We start from the raw sequence: 17,593 nt of genomic DNA, 5'->3' as shown, positions 1-17,593 counted from the left end.
CGTTTCCCAACCCACAGAGCTAGAGCTGAGGCTTGTTGGTAGAACGGGGGTGCCTGGGAGCACGAGTTGGTACTTTGAAGAGAGCTTTGTAACACTTGTGTAAGCAGAGAGGGAACAAGGCCCAAGGGCATAGAGAGGTATGCCTGTGAGCATGACTCAAAAGAGTTTGTCCTGACTTGAAGAACTGTCTCCTGAGCATTCCAGATCCTGAATTGTAACCTCGTACTTCCCTACCCAGCCCCACAGTAGTATTGTCTATGAGTTGTGTGCGACCATCACAACTTACCAAGTTCAATGGTGGAACAGAGAGTTGCATCCTGAGAAGACTAGCTGGTTTCAGAACTAGTGAACAAGGCTGAGGATGGAGGCCCGTTGGAATCCATCTGAAACAGCTGGTGCTGGTGATCGACACACTTTGTGCCCGCCCCTCCCCCCCAGCCACCTTGAAGTTAGAAAACGTCAGATGCTGCCCTTCTCTGTGCAGAGGTCCTGCTGTATTCCAAGATGAACACCCAAGCGGAGTAGCTAGTTCATAACCTGCCAGAGTGGAGCGGAGGGCTCAGAGCCATTGCCAGGCATCAGGTCTCTCGCCCACCTGTTCCGATGAGGCTGACGGATTCAGCTGCTGGGTTTACACCAGCCTGTGAGGAGTGCTCACAGGTAAAGGGAACGTTTCAGTGTCACCTTGAAAAACAAAGATCCTAAGAAATATTTAAAATATGTGTGTTTTATCAAAAACTCCCACACGGACTCAGAGGATTTTTTTTAAGTAAAAAGATTATTCAAAATTTTATTAAAGTGGGAAAGGTTATTTTAATCTGTTTGGTTAAAAAAATTTTTTTTTACTCTGAGAAGTGATCTTTCCCAGACTTGAAAATAAAAGTTCATTTTATCTGAAACTTTGAAAAAGAATTTTGAAGGAAATATTTTTCTTCATTGTCGCACCGTGTGTGTTATGCTGGGGATGCGATACTGTTGTAAATCCATAGGAGCCATAAGGAGGAAAAAATTCGTAATTGCCTTGAGAAGAGGGGCTTCTCCAATTTAAGAGCCGTTGTTTCTCTACGTGACCCTTAAGAACACCGGCTGCACCTTCCCCTTCAGAAGATGGCCTAGTTCACATAGCTTTTTAAGCTTTTTCTACTTGTGACCCTTGTTCATCTGTGAATTTTGCGACTTGGGCAAACACTACCAGACACACCTCAGCGCCATTACACCTTTGATTTGATTTTGAATTAATTTTCCATCACAGCATGTTCAGAAACCTTTTACTCTTGCCAAATTTTTCACAAACCCAACATTCAGTAACTCGACTCCCAGTTGAAGCAGCTCACCCTGGTCGCCCCCCCCCCCCAACGTGCTCATTGGCAGTGTAACCAAGGAGTCACACAGAGATGAAGTAGGTATGTATTTGTGCGTCTTTATGTAGGAGTGCTTCTTTATCTTTCCTATGCTAAAATATTGTTGTTTCCCTCAGAACTCACGGGGACAGGCTCTGCAATGTACAGAGATGACCAAAGTTGCAGTATTCAGCAAAACAGGCCTGTGTCTTACGAGGTGTGGTGCACACAGCACCCCAAATTCCCAGTCGTGGCTCTTCTGAATGCTTTTTCGATTTTGCTTTATAATCACACTCAGTGGACTAGCATGCCTCTGTAGAACGTTGAGTGACTTGAAAAATACTTGGCTCCCCGACACGGAACGTAAAACAAAGCGATGTGTGTAATGTCTAACAAACAGAACATTCAGCGTCTTCTTCTGGCCGGATCAAAGCAGCCCCGGTCTCCCTCATCCTCCTCCCCCAAAGAAAAACGGGGAGGCAAACCTCCTGGAAAATAAATGCCAACAGCCAGAAGTTCCTTACTATTAAGGAACACAACATTCCCTCTCATTCTGTCTTGCTAAACCATGGTCATGAATAATCTCTGTGAACCAATTATCTTCTTTCTGCTGAGTTGATATTTCTGGACCAAATGTTCCAATTGGAAGGAACTGAAGACTAAATAGCTCAGACTCACACACAAAAAAGTTTGAACTTGAACTCATTTATTTATATTTCAAAATTCTGAGGCAGATTGCCTGGAAAGCATCCAAAACCTCAGCACCCAAACCTTCTGCCAAACATTTTTTTTTTTTGGCTTGGCAATTGGTAATATAATACAGCCAGATCATTAAAGAAATCCTGTCCCAAGTTCCCTTGAAGCTTCGAAGGCAAAATTTAAACAAAAGTTATTTCCTTCACAGATTCCTATGCATGATAAGATTCCATCTGTGCATGAGGAAACAGCATGGGGAATTAGACGTCTTGACAAAGAAAATACAAACAACAAAAATCAGCCGACATTTCATTTCTATTTCTAGACCTGCGAGGCTGTGTGTTAATGAGAAAGGAGTCATTTACTACTCCTTTGCTTTGGAGATGTGATCGTTGAGGGTTTGTGTCAACTTGGCTGGGCCAGGGTTCTCAGTGGTTTGGCAGGTACTGCCTGGTAAGCCTCCACGATCAGATCTACCACAGTGGAATCATCTCCACAATGAGACCTGCTATGAGCAGCCAATCAATGGAAAGGATGTTTCATCTGGGGTGTGGTGTGCTTGCTTTTTGCTGAATCCGGATCCTTTATCTGGCTTATGCTCTGAGCTCTGATTCTTGGGATTTCTTTTTTCTTTCTTTCTACTTAATACGTTTACTCTGAGACACGGTGGGAAAAGGATCGCTAGACATGGACAATGAGGAAATGATCAGAATTGAGAGTGAGGACAATCTAACCCGAAAACGCTGTCTGTCACTGGACAGAGAAGCTGAAGTTGAGAGTGTTGACGAACTGCAGAGTAGAAAGTAGTTAGGACTCCTCTTCATCTTCATCTTTTGCTTCAACAGAATCCACACTAACCTCCTCCTCATCCTTTTCAGTAGCTGCTATGTCCTCTTGGGCCTCAGAGAACTCTCCTCCTTGCTCTTATCCCTTCATCTATGTACATTTCAACAAAGGCACCCTAGACATACATCAGGTCAAACTTGTGGTCCAGGTGAGCCCAGGCCTCTGCATTGGTTGTGGGGTTGCTCAACACGCATGCAGCCCACTGCAGCTCGGCCAGGTCTCCACAGCAGGAGCCTGGCAATGAGTGCCAACCTCAAAGGCAGTGAGGCACCGATCCACAAACCGGAGGCTGCGCTTCGTTTCGATGGTGGCAACAGCAGCATCGACATCTTTGGGAAACATGTCAGCGAGCCATGTATTTACCATGGTGAGGATCACAGCTCACCATCTACTTAGCTGACTCAAAGCAAGCATTGGTGATCTCTGACTCAGCAAGCTGTTCTTGGCAATTTTTCTCAGCAAAGCGGACCAGCGCATATGTGGCCAGAGAGAAGTGAATGCGGGGAGAGGACACCAGACTGGTCTGGAGTTCTGTCAGATCTGCATTCAGGGCACCATCAAATGTAAAGGGAAATAGTGATGAAGGACACAATATGTCTTCTCAGTCAGTCAAGTTTAATTCAGGTTGGATGCTCAAGTTCGAGGGTTCTGAAAGGAACTCATCCATAGCCATATTGTTTACCATGAAGGCCCAATCTGACTGGTGCGGTGTGGTTGGTGAGGATTGAGTTATTGGGCTCAACCACCGCTGAGGCACACCTAGGGGCTGAGTAAATGCTGAACTTCAGCATAGGTTTCTTGCCATAAGCAACCGAAAGACGTTCCTTCAGCAGGGATGTGAACCCAGAATCGGTTCCCCGCCGACGTTTGTGGAAAACCACGAAGTCCTGAAGACTTGTGCACAGGTTAGCTTGTGGATTCCGTTTGGGGAAAGGGCAATGATCTTCTTACCGATGGTGAAGTACCCGCTGGCCTGGTTGCTGGCAGCATCCCCCTCGGCTGTGAAAAGCTAGCTCCTCAGCATGAAAGAGCTGTGGGAAGTGTCAACATGAACTGCATCCATGACTCTGGGCTTCAAGTCTACCATCTCTGCCCTGGGCACATGTTGGCTAGTACCCATCTCACTGAAGGATGTGCTGAAGAAGTCATCGCCTCCCTCCATGGTCTTGTCACTTGGCATCTGGCCATCAGTTTGGCAGCCATGTTCTAGACAGTAGAGCTCCCGGAAGGCACTGCCGATCTTGACACCAGCCTGACTGATGTAGAAGGAGGTGATGGTGATGGGTTGGGAGGCAAAGGTGAAGACAATGAGAGCAGACATCGGGTTCTGCTTACTGTCCTCATCACGCTTAGAGTAGGGGTAACACGTTGGTCTTTGGACGTTGTCAGTTGCCTGGGAATTGCCTGTCACTCCTGGGAATAAGTCTACAGCTTGAGGATCCATCCACTTCCACAGAAGCTTGTTGTCTGACCTGCCAATCTCGGGTTCCCCAGTCCCTGCAATTAGGTGAGTCAAGAGAAATCTCCAGTCTGACATCTCACCCATGAACGTGGAACCTGCCTCTACAACAGCGTGAGCTATATCTTTGTTATAAACCCGTGTGTGTGTGTGTGTGTGTGTGTGTGCTACGCTAGTTTCACTTCTCTACAGAACCCAGTCTAAGACAGTAGATGCCATTCGTTATTCAACCATCATGTCCTATGTACTGAAAGCACCTACATAGAAAGTACTATGTACAACAACAGCTAAAGAAACAAAGATGAAAACAAAAGACATAGCCCCCGTTATGTAGTGTGAGACTGTATATATCATGCCATTGCGACAGGACACATCGTGGTAGGTAGAGAAGGGAGTTCGTGGGTGGTGCTCAACTGCTAACTGAAAAGATAACGACTAGAGGCCACAACGAGGCCCTCAGAAGAAAGATGATCTACTTTTTTAAACACCTCCCTTAAAAGCCCTACGGGTAGAGTTCTACGTGGTCCTACTCAGGGTTCCCACGAGTAAGAGCCAACCAGACAGCAAGTGGCTTAGGAGGAGGCGACCTGTCCAAGCGAACCTGAGATAAGACAGGAAGTGTTAGTGACCCTAAGGGAGGTAAACTAGATATTTGGTGTGTTCAAAGGAGGCAAATGTTCATTATAATCCGGGGGGGGGGGTCAGGAAATGGAAGGGAGATGTACATCTATGTGAGGTGTGGGACGAAGACAAAGAAGTGAAGGTCTTGGGGATGCCTGATGGTTCAGTTCAGGCTCTGCTATCAAGAATGTTCTCTCTGCTCAGTTCCAGCCTCCGGCAAATGTATAACCAATTACAAGCTTAAACCAAAGCTGATTATTTGGGAACACGTATTTCGCACCCACACCTGTAACTCCAGTTGGGTTTCAGCTCACAGTCCTGTACCATGCCAAAATGAACTCCCTCGTCTGACTGGTCTCTGGGCAGGTGCTCCGTAAAGCCACTTTAACCAGGACCATGAGAAACCCAAGACATCTAGGGGCCCGGGGCGGCATCCCTTCATCAAGACTAATTCAAAAACAGGAGTCTGAATGATTTGGCCTCATAAGCATGTCCCCACTATGCCTGTGAAGGGCTCTTAGAATGAGGGATTCTCTCTGCCACCTCCCACTGTGTCCATCTATGGCAAGAGCAAAATCCACTTATTAAACTCATATAAGCAAGCATTGGCTAAGGAGCTGCTTCTCCAAATGTACTGTCGCCATTGCTGAGGACACGGGCGGGATGCCTGCCTGCAGGGATCTCACAGCCTAGGGGAAACACACAGCCACTCTCACACAGAGGAAGATAATTGAGCTATAAATACCGATTCTTAGATGCACAAGCAACCAGCACGGCTGATGCTGGCATTCCCTGCCATAAATTCAGCTGGCTTCCCATTTTTGTATGTGTGGATTCACATTCCTCTTGTTTAGCCTTCTACTTGTGAGGTGGGCTCAAAATGTTTTTTACACTCCCCTCCCCCTGGCAATTTGTCTGAGTGTCTATTTGTGATCAGCCCCATGCCATTAGTATTAGTTTATAAGTCATCTGTCGGCATGGACAAAAATCATAGGTTTCATTTACGAAACTTGGATCCGAATGATTTTGTAGCATTTTCAATGTCCCGTATACCTTCAAATCCAAAGGATATTGTAAGATGGGCTACTCAATCGATCCACTGATCCTTGAAAGGGATCTAGAATGGTTTGACAGACAGTGACATGTTCGTGTGCTCTCTTACCTCCTTTGGCAAACTCCTGAGCCCTGGTGATGTAGTGGTTACATGCTGGTTGCTAACTACCAGGTCAGCAGTTTGAAACCACCAGCTGCTCTGAGGGAGAAAGAGTGCAGTCTTAGAAACCCACCAGAGCAATTCTAGTCTGTCTTATGGGGTAGCTAAGAGTCAATAGCAGCACAGTCTTTTGTTTGTTGGTTTCTTTGTTTGTTTTCAAATTCCTACTGAGATTCACAGCCCAGTGTAGGCATTGCCTAGTCAGTGTTCCTCCCAGGTTTTTCTAGGCACTTTAGACGTATTGTGTTGAAATGTCTAATTCCATTCCTACAACCAATCTGAATCACCCCTAACCTGCCCCTTCTTCTGATCTGTAAAATGGAAAGTAGAACGGATAGCACTCATGAAAACCAAATTAATCAATGCCATCTAAGAGCAGCCTGTGACAAATGATATCCTAGAAATAATTGCCATCATTATTGGCCCACGTATCACACAGCATAAAACAAAGCACACTCTTTGCTTAACAAAATATGTCAGAATTTATACATTCCAGAGTGTGTTCGCCTCTTTCCTAAAATGATTTATAATCATAACTCATAAGTTAAAATAAATATTCATTGAATCTAAGGCATAGCTTTTTGCGCTGAAAACAATATCAATAACTTTTATTTGCATAGCACTTTGTAGTTTGACAAAGCCCATTTACAGGGAGCACATTAATTGGATTCTCCTTCACACCATGGGATTTAGTTCCAGTGCCAATCTTAGATGACAAGCACTTAATAGGTTTGCCCATTTTTGTCCCCCCCCCACCCCGTTCAAAAGTATCTCCAAGTTATAATTGAAATCTGCAGGGCCTGTTTAATCAAGGAGCTTCTAATGGCCTTTGCATTGTGATTATCATATGCCTAGGCAAACATTTCCTCCTCTGAGCTACACCTCTGCCAGGCTCACCTCATTCTCCTGAAAAAACGGGAGCTGCTTGTTCCTCACCTCCTTCTACTCCAATTCCAGTAGCTCCGGGGGTTGGGAGGGTGGGCAAAGTAAACACTCACATTTCTAACTTTCCACCCTGCTGACTGGTTGGTCATTTCCCTTAGCCAACATCCTCTGAGTGATGATAATGAAGGGTTTTGTGTGATTGTGAAAGAGTTGGCCCATTCTCCTCCTGAGGGAGGGAAGGGATGTATGCAAACGCAGCTGCAGGTACTCCTGCCCACGCAGCCATTTCAGGGAAATGGACTCCCATTCTCCGCAAAGAAGTCACATGACGGGGAAAAAAATACAATCTCCTCTAGGGTGGTTGTGTAGTTCTGGACCGACCTTGCATGGGGGCTCGAGTCCTCTACTATAATAGCTCCTCTCTCTCTCTGGCCAAAACACAAGAAAAAAAACCCCACCAGAATAGTGACATCATGGGAAAGACCACAAGAATAACTAATTATCACACACACACACACACTCACACACACACAGGAGCCTGTTATCACAATTTACCAAGACCATGTTTTTAATTCTTTCCTTTGGATTTTCATTGTCAACATGACTAAAGGCATGTTCAAGTTGATCGTGCATCAACTTGCTTAGCTTATTGCCCGGTAGTGATGCCAAAGCACCCGGGTAAGACCATAAGACATCCATTTAAAACCAGAGAATCCACAGTAACAATTACGACCATAGTGTTAGTCTAATGCCTCAGAGTCCCTAGCCCAGGCTTCAAGCTTTTACTTTTTCCAAGGGGCCTCCTGAGGAAGACATGTCTACGTTTCCAAATCAGTGGGATTCCCTACTGGGCTGGGAGGCCCTTCTCAGTCTTAGTCCCTGGCTGAGGGTCTCATCTTCAGAGAGGGGTCTCTGCTTTCTGGCTTCTCACCACGAACTCACAAAGGTCCATGGCTTACATGCCATTTCCTGTCTGCGACCTCAGCGTGATAAGGGCTAAATGATGCCGTGGTTCGTGTTGACATCTTTTCTTGGCAGGCAGACATTAGCCTAATGGTGCCTTTTGGCAAATTACGGGAATGTGTAAGACATACTGACTGAATATCTCACAACCAACTCACAGAGCTATGGCTTTATGTGGCACTCCCTTTATAACTTCTGTGGTAGTTACATAATCTGGTGTCAATGTGGGTCTTGAGAGGATTAAGAGTAAAGGAGTGGAATCCAGTCTGTCAATCAGGTCATAGCCAATGATGCCTCTGTGTGGGCATGGCCTTCCCCCGAGGATTCTGGGAACTCCTGTATTTTCCTCCTTGAAGGTGGGAGACTCTCTCTCAGATCACTGTCTTTCGAGACTCTCTACTGACAAGACTCAAGACTCACTCCTTGAGAGATGCTCTATTGACAAGATACATAGCCCCATGCTGATAGACCCCCATGCCCTGGGAACTGGAAGAGGCAAGTGGAGACCCCTGCCAGTGGTGAGATGCTTCTACTGCCACTGGATTCACAAGCCGTTTCAACTACTGGCCTGTGATTTTCCTGCATTTGGTGTCATTGCATGTGTTTCGTGAGTCTGAAGAGGGCTTTATAGATTGGTTTCGGGCATATGGGCTAATATTGGATTTATGAACTTGATCTGGATGGGGCTGGGATGGTTTCTCAATGTTCAATTGGCCTTGTATATAAACCTCTGTCTTACACACATATGAGTCTCTATAAATTTATTTCTCTAGTCTACCCAGACCAACACAACATCACATAGCTACTAAGCCAAAGTAGAGACATTGTTCATAACATATCTCAAATACTGCATGTACTTTTCTTTTTCTGTTTTTAAACTCAAATTTTTGTCTACATTTAAGCTACATTATAAAAATGATTTCTGCATCTGTGACTTAAAAGCACGTTTAGAAGCAAATCAAACAAGGTCTTACACATATTACAGAGATATGCATAACATTTCTGTATCAATGTGGTTTGAGAGCACGTAGAAATCATCTAATTGTACATAACAGATCAGAATGAACACTAAAAACCATGAGGTAGTAATAAATTGAATTGTCGTGTTTGCTCTGTAGAGAGTTGGTTATAAAGAAATAGATCCAAGTTAAAATAGCACCGAATGGCAGACTGGGAGAAAACAAGAAAGAATGCATGCATTCTAACCATTTTCTTTCTTTTTTGGGGGGAGGAGGGGGGGTTTGTTTTCATTTACTGACAATTCTAACCATTTTCTACCCGCCCCACATTCAGACAAAGTACACCTCAAACTCATTGCCAACGAATCAGTTCCGACTCCTCACAGTGGCCCTAGATCGCCAAACTCCAAAACCACAGCCAACAAACCAATTCCAAACCACAGAGACCCCGTAGGACAGAAGAAAACTGCTTTGGTGGTTTACCAGGAGTATAAATCTGATCCTTCTCTCAAGGACCAGCTGATTGGTTCAAACTGCTGGCCTTGCAGTTAGCCCCCCAACATGTACCCTACTACTCATCCGGAGCTCTTTTTGAATTCAGAGTGAGCACGGAGTTTCTGAGGCTGTAAATCCTTATGGGAGCAGACAGCCTAAACTTTCTACCATGGGGCAGACAGTGGATTTAAACTGTGGGCCTTGCCACCAGCACTTCTCACACAGCAGTCAGGAAAGCAAATGGCATATTGCATGGGTAAATCTGCTGCAAAAATGTCTCTTTCAAGTATGATAAACTAAAGATGTAACTTTGAGGACAATGTTGCCCCTGACCAACCCATGATATTTTCAGTCTCTTCACTTGAGAAAGCCAGCCAATGCATGAGGAAGCCTAAAGGATTATGGTGTTGGTACAGAATATTGATTATGCATGGGTTACCAGAACAAATCTCTCTCCGAAAAAAATACAGCATGAATGTTCCTTAGATGTTGTGTTAGTCTGGGTAGACTGGAGAAACAAATTCATAAACACTCATATATTTAATAAGAAAGAGCTTTTTATAAAGAGTAATTGTACTTTAAGAAAACATCCCAGCCCCATTCAGATCAAGTCCATTAAGTCCAATATTATCCCACATGTCCGATACCAATCTATAAAGTCCTCTTTAGACTCAGGAAACACATGCAATGATGCCAAATGCAGGAAGATCACAGGCCAGTGGGTGGGAAGTCTTGTGGATCCAGTGGTGGTGGAAGCATCTCAGCGCTGGCAGGAATCTGTCTCCACCTGGCTTCTCCAACTGTGAGACTCTGGCTGCCATCAGCCTTTCTCCACATGTCTTGTCAGCTGCAATGTCTCCCAGGGAGTGAGCTGAAAGACTGTCTCCCGCCTCCAAGGAGGAATGCAGGAGTTCCCAGAATCCTCAGGAGAAAGTCATGCCCACAGAGACCTCATTGTCTATGACCTGATTGACAGGCTAGACTTCACCCCTTCACTCTCAATCCTCGCAAATTGACAAACGATTATATAACTTCCACAGACATGATGATGGCAAGTGCTCATCTCCCATATTTTGGACATGTCATCAGAAGAGACCAGACCCTGGAAGTAAAAGGTCCTAAAAAATGAGGCAGAACCTCAATAAGATGGACGGACGCAGCAACTGCAACAGTGAAGGCAAACATAACAACAGTGTAAAGAAGACTCAGGACCAGGCAGTGTTTCCTTCCGTTGTAGGTCGTCTCGCTACGGGTTAGAAGGAACTGACTCAAGGGCATCGAACAGCGGCAGATACTTAGCAAATTCTGCCAATGTGGCCATTTCTGTTTCCGAGTCACTCCACAGTGGGAATTGGGGAGTTGGCCTTTACTTTGAAGATGGGGCAATTGGAACACAGAGTCCCTTGCCCAAAATAAGCCAGCTATTTGAATCTAATCTTCTGTCATCTTCAGGAGAAAAGACTTTCTCAAGTTGTAGCTTTAACTCTTCGAAGTCTCACCCAGCTCGCTCTGAGCACTCGATTGTCTACTTTCATCAGCGTCACCATCAACGTCAGCCTTCACTTTTTATGTATTTCCATTTTATGGTTTATCGCGGGGTGGTGTTCTCTTCAACATGGCCATAAGCTCGTTGGGGCTAAAACCACTGCTCGGCCACTGGGAATCTTCCCAGCCCACCTGAAGCCCTTCCTGGCAACAGAGCTAAAAATCCAACATTTATTGAATTCTTTACATCTGCAAATGCGTCCAGATGGACAAAGGCAACTGAAATGGTTCTCCTGAAATTTAAAAGCAAATAGGCAGCGAGTCTGAGCCAGTTATAATCCATTCTGCTGTGATGGAGATACAGACATAGTGCTTTGTGAATATACGTTATAGGGCATCGTTTTTACTGAGACCAGTTGAGAAGCGTGACTCCAAGGATAGTCTGAAGACCACAGATCGCTCCCACTCCTTTTGAAATCAGCCCAGAAATGGAGAGTAAGCTACTGGAAATTGCTATACAACTGATGATATACAGAACATGTCTGCTGAGTCTAATACTAAAGGCGTCACATTGTGCATGGGCATGTCTGCTGATGGATTATAAATGATGAGAGAGCGAGCAGGAAGGGGGAAAGGAAGGAGAGGCCAGAGAAAGGATAGGAGAGAGAGGGGAAGAGATGGAGGAATAGAGAGATAGGAAAAAGATAAAGAGGAGGGAATGAGAAAGAAGAAATAAAAGAAGCAAGGAAGAAACAGACTGGTCGCTCCCCAGAGAGAGTTTAAGAAGTACAGTCTTGGATATACCAGGTGTAGCCCAGGCTCTCTAGATGGGTCTACTCCCAGAGCAAAGTAGGCAGAAGATCAGCGTAGCAACGGATAACCAGCAACAACAGACCAGAGGGAAAGCCAAGGCCTGAGTGAGGAATAAGAAGACCAGTGAAGGTAGATAATGGGAGCATGAAAGTGTGAGTGTATGATTGTCAGCACTCATGAATGAGAGTGAAAAGTCAGGTTTAATGCCAAGTTTGGACTTTGTCATGTGAGCAACAGAGAGCTACGGAAAGTTCATTTATGGAAAGGACCATCGTAGACTCTATTCATAGTATAGTCTACTCAATAGCAACTGGGTCATTGAACTATTGCACACTAGGAGCATAAATTCAAAGGAGTGTCTAGACCAGGCAGATCCCATCAACAGGGAGAGAGGCATGTAGCTCTGGCCTCACCTAATGGGACACCAGGGACCCAGTTGTAACCAAGAGTGTTCCTTTGGAAACGCCCACCTAGCGAACCACATCTCGTTTCTCACGAGAAGCTGGAACCCTGCATTTGTAAAGCAACCCCCACATCCCAAATGTTAGCACTAACTCCAAAAAAATACAAAAGGTAACTATGAAAACCACGTGCAGCAGGCCTGAAAGGTGGTTTTGGGCACACAGGCCTCCAATTTGTACCTCTACTTCAGTATACATATATATATGCTAGTTTTGTCTGTCAAAATGGTAAATAGCTGCTCAGGTAGCTCTCAGTCCCCATAGCTCACAAAGGCTATTTTTAATACTCATGACGTCATGTCTGCACTACCCAGGCTTCAGAGATGTTTGCTGCCATTACTGACTACTGGCGTACGTGCCGATACACCCAAGTCAAATACCTAAAGTTCCTCTCACTTGATGCAGCGGGAAAAAGTATGTGCTGCGATAGCCATTAATGTATAGCCCTCGTCAGCACAAAGGATGGTGTGCTTTTTCATGTCCTTACCCCTTACTCCATGTCATTCCCGGGCCAAAACTGGTCTATCTCCAACGAAGCACCAGGGAAAGAGTGCATCGCCTCAGGATTTCCTTTTTGGCGGGGAGCTGTGTCCAGCGAACACTGGCTAGGCTCCATGTCAGGGGGCAGTGTTCATTCAGCAATGCTGAAGACCTGGTTTGCTTTCCCAGGCAATCCCCTCAGATACGGCCACCATGGCAAACTCGTATGAGGCTTCCAGGGAGGTTTGTAGGTTGCTGTGGTGCCGCTGAGCAGGTTTCAGCGGAGCTTCCAGGCTAAGACAGACTAGGAACAAAGGCCTGGAGATCTCCTTCCACGAACAAGACCATGAGAACTCTACAGGCTACAATGGCCCCATCTGCAGCTCAGGACAGGGAAGGATTTGGGTTCAAGGGTGCAGTCACCCAGAGTCGGGGTTGAGGCAATGAATGGCAGCTAACAACCACCAAGTGCATGATCAAGGTGGTAGCGGTAGCCCTGTTAGCACACATCTAAATTATCAGACACTGAGAGAACAACACGTTTGTTTGTTTGTTTGTTTGTCTGTCTGTTTGTTTGTTTGTGGGGGCGACGGAAAGGGAAGCCCGCTGGTCAATTTCAGAAGTGTTTGTTAGAAAGTTGGGGGAGGGTGGGGAGGTGAGTGAGATAAACCTGAAATTAAAGAATCAATAAAAAATTCTCTTCCCAGCTGTTCTCCCTACAGCCCGAATGGAGAGCACACATCTTTCTGATTAAAGTGTGGCTTTTTCATGCCCTTCCCTGGCAGGCTGCCAAAAGCTGACTTGCAGAGCCTTCTGCTATTTTAAGGTGGAATTGTTTGCATTTGACTTGAAAAGACGGGCCTTCTTCCCCATTCACATGTTCAGACTGCCTCTGAGGGGAAGCCACAATCTAAACCTGAAGAAACAATACAGAGGAAATGACCCCTGGCTCCTCAGGGAGGAGGTTTTTAAAGCTTTCCAAATGGCCATCATTTCACAGTTTTCCTCCCTCTCTCGGGCAAGCGCTCCCCGTTCAAAGAAACTGGAATTAAAACTCTATGGACATTCCCACCCTCCACACTCACTATAAAAGATTATCATTCAATTAAACAACTCTCCTGTGCCTCCGATTTATTTCTTATATCGGAGGACACTATTTCATTCATGTATTTATCTTATACATGTATCCATTCAGAAATCCGTATCACAGCTCAGAATTTGAATTGGGTCCAAAGGAGGATAAACGGTCTTGAAATGATGGCTGAGATTTCTTTCTTTCTTTTTAAGCCTGGTCATTTTTATTTCTTTCCAGTCAAATGCCTCTGTCGTTTAGCCTGAAAAGCCATTGGATCTGTGTTTGAGAAACAAATCACTGTGCACACACACCACTGTGGCAGAGTTGCGTCGTTAAGCCTGAAATATGACTCCCTTTCTCCTCTTCCGTCATTCTAGAACATTCACTACATTCTCTGCCCGGCTGCAGGAGCTGAGCTCTCCTCTCAGCCAAGATGTGCTCAGCGTACTAGAATGGTCTGAGCTCACTGCTCCTATGCCTTAATCTATTTCGTAATTTCTCTGTCAGGCTTAAGTTTTTTGAAAGCATTACTACCGTATATACTCGTGTATAAGCCGAGGTTTTCAGCACAAAAAATGTGCTGAAAAACGGGTTCGGCTTATACACGGGTCGGTGAAGACTGCGCTTTGTATGAAAATGACAGCAGTGATGGTGATGACAGCGATCTCAGTGAGGACAGCGTCTACAATGACCTCACACCAGCTGAAGCTCTGCATTGGGATACGGATGATGATGAGGGATCCAGTTTTGAAGGATTTTAACACTTTACATTTTAACTTGGTTGCTGATTGAGCTCAGGGAATAGTACTCTTAAGGTATCATTGCTGATACCTTATTGTTTTTGTTGAACCTATTTTCCACTTACTGTACTGGTTTACTAATGTTAAATGACTTGTCCTTTTATTTATGTTTTTTTATTTAAAATAAATGTTTAAATACATTACCCCACTGATGTCTCAATTTTTAGTAATTTTATTTTCATTTGTTTTGAATATTGAAACTCACCAATAGCTTCTGCATTTTCCACCCTAGGCTTATATCGAGTCAATCAGTTTTTTTCTAGTTTCCCAGGTAATAATTAGGTACCTTGGCTTATACTCTGGTATGCTTATATTCGATATACAGTAATTACTAGTTGCTCTCATGGGTCCAAAGTCTGAGAGCCCTTTATGAGTCTTGACCACCTCCCCAGTGAAACTGCTCACAAGGAAAAAGCCATGGCTGTGATTTTGTTTTTCCTCCTTTTCCAAATATCAGTGTTCCTTTGTGGCTGTTAGAGCTTAGAACTTATATTACAATATTTCCCTGTTGTGCTATAAGAATCAGCAACTATCTGGTGCAGGATGATGATTTTCCAGAAACAGAGAGAAGATTTGTTTGAAGAGATACAACAACCATAAAATGAAATGTCTAGGTCTTTGCTAATGTCTTAAAGCGACATAGCAAAACAATGTCATGCAGAGTAGATGCAAAATGAAATTGAATGCCTTTACTTGTCTGGCTTAGATGATCCCAGCCTCTTTCTTTCTCTTCTTTCAAGTTCTGATGTGGCCTGGTTTGGCTTGACTACTATATAAATAACTTGTATTGAACACATGTAGGGGGAACCTCAGTTGTAACATACTCGTGGAAATGATCATCTTCATGGGTGACATTTTTCTCATATATTGCTCTAAGGCAATGAATCATTTATCTCCTTCAAAAGTCTGAATCAAGCCCTTCAGCCTCCCTGGAGGGTATAAGCTACTTCAGCTAAAAGGTATAAGTTCCTAAAAGTTTTCAGCAGATGCCTCTCAGGGTCAGTGTGGAAAGAGTCACCCCAAGCCTGGGTTTTCTGGTTTGCACACAACTGCAGTGGATCTTTACCTCTGCATGATGTGTTCTCTTGATGATTTTTATAAAGAGCCATGAGCTTCCTTCCTATCTAAATACAACAAGATGCCCATGCTTTCCCCCAAATACCCTTTCATAAATCACCCTGTCCACTTGTTAAGCTTGCCTACCCAGAGAAGATTTGTCTCTGAGGCCAGCTTTGTGCAAAGGCAAGCCAGAGTCTGATTCAATAAATGAGAATCCCAACTGATTAATTCGGAAGTGGAGACATGTCTTGGTCCAGGAGCTAGGCCAACTGTCTGCGCATTCCCTTGGGGTGGGGTAGAGCCACCCGAGAAATAAAATTACAGATGAGCAGGCATCCTGCTGATTTTAGAAAGAGAGACCACAGCTATCATGCTGTAGCAGCCCCATGAATTGCCTTTCCCATTCGAAGTCGTATTTGTGTCCACCCTCTAACCCTAGAGTCCCCTCTGCCACTCATTAAAACACAATATACCAAGGGGAGAGGACTTGGAAAAGGAGAATGTGCTGTAACCTACAGAGAACTACTATTCCAACAGCACTGGGTGGGTTCCGGATTCCATTTGAGCTCAAGCATCCCTTCCTCAGGAAGTATTCTTGCCAGGCTCCTTATACCGTCTGGCACTTTGAGAACTGTGTTATGAGCAAGGACGGGCTGCTGGGTGATGACTTGTGGTGTACATTTCAGAGAGAGGACTCAAGCTAACGTGACGGCCAGCTCCTGTAAGCACATCAGGGTTGGAAATTGTAAGCGACCGCTCATCAGCTAGAGAATCAGCTCTCATGTATTTAGAATAGTGCTGGGCAGACACAGCAGAGATAACCCAAAGCAGCTCTTTGAATACATAATATATATATTTTAAATGTTTACCTACTTGTGGTTTTCTTAGATTATTATTATTCCATTGTGGTGTTTGCATAGGTAATGGAGCTAAACAATGGAGCCCAGGGGCACATGGTGCTAGAAAAAGATTCCTATCCTCTGTTTGTTACTTCACTAAAAGAGATGACAATTGTCCTCCTCCTTCTCTGTCCCTGCCTCCTCCTCTCCCTCTTCTTCCTTAGTTTCCTTGTCTGTCTCTGTCTTCCTTCTCTCTCTTTCACTCAATTTCATTAAAAGTTAATAAGAACTCCAAACTCTTCTTCAACCGCATGTCAGCTACCGCTGCAGAAATTGCGAATTGTTAATAAGACTCACATTTTCTACTGCTATGCTCCTGGAAAGGCTTTCTCAATGCAGGAATGCGTGGCTTAATGGCCTGCTGGGAATGTTCAACCCCATCTATGTCTGTGGTCCCATCAGGTTATAGTAGAGTTCAGAAATTTCTATGAGAAAACAGGGCATAACAGAAACGCTTTGTGAAGTACAGCAGTCTAAAATATCTCTCATTAGGAGATGGAGTCAATTACTTCATCTGGCCCTTGAAGCCTTGGTCCTTTCTGTGATTCATCACTCTGTGAGTGTGGCTGCCATCTCATTGGAAGGTGGAGGGTGTGTGTGTCTGTTTTCTACTAATGGACAGGATTACGGTGAGATTAATCAGAAAGTGAAGCAAGCCACCGCCACAGCAAAGCCATTGCTCTGTGTAGAAGAGCCATCTCAGAAGCGGGAACACAGAGGAGCCGCGGGACCATTAAAAGAAGAGAAATCAATAAAGCACATTCATGACCTCTATCTGAAAAGGCAGCGGCTGAGACCAGAGGCATTGAAGGCTGAGTCATGGAGACCATGGGACAGAGCAATGGAGCTAGGCTGACACCAGAGGCCAAGGCAAGGGGACCATGGGACAGAGGAGCAGCCCTGAGACTATAAGACGGTGAGGCACGCCAGTGGGTGGGCCTCCTGGCCCACAGAGGCAGAGGCAAGAGACCTCATGGCTGAGAGCCTGGAGATCAGGGAGAGACTTGGTTGTTGCCTGGGCAGAGGCATAACTGGGGAACCATG

At 44.9% G+C, this 17,593-nt stretch overlaps 1 pseudogene; it reads right to left on the bottom strand.

Annotated features, from left to right (window-relative positions):
* Positions 1-2,843: 2,843 nt before the first annotated feature.
* On the bottom strand, positions 2,844-4,428 carry LOC142454654 (tubulin alpha chain-like; annotated as a pseudogene).
* Between the last annotated feature and the right edge of the window lie 13,165 nt (positions 4,429-17,593).

This window comes from Tenrec ecaudatus, chromosome 8 (assembly GCF_050624435.1).
Source record: "Tenrec ecaudatus isolate mTenEca1 chromosome 8, mTenEca1.hap1, whole genome shotgun sequence".
Taxonomy (NCBI): Eukaryota; Metazoa; Chordata; class Mammalia; order Afrosoricida; family Tenrecidae; genus Tenrec; species Tenrec ecaudatus.
This window is presented reverse-complemented; position numbering and strand designations above follow the sequence as displayed.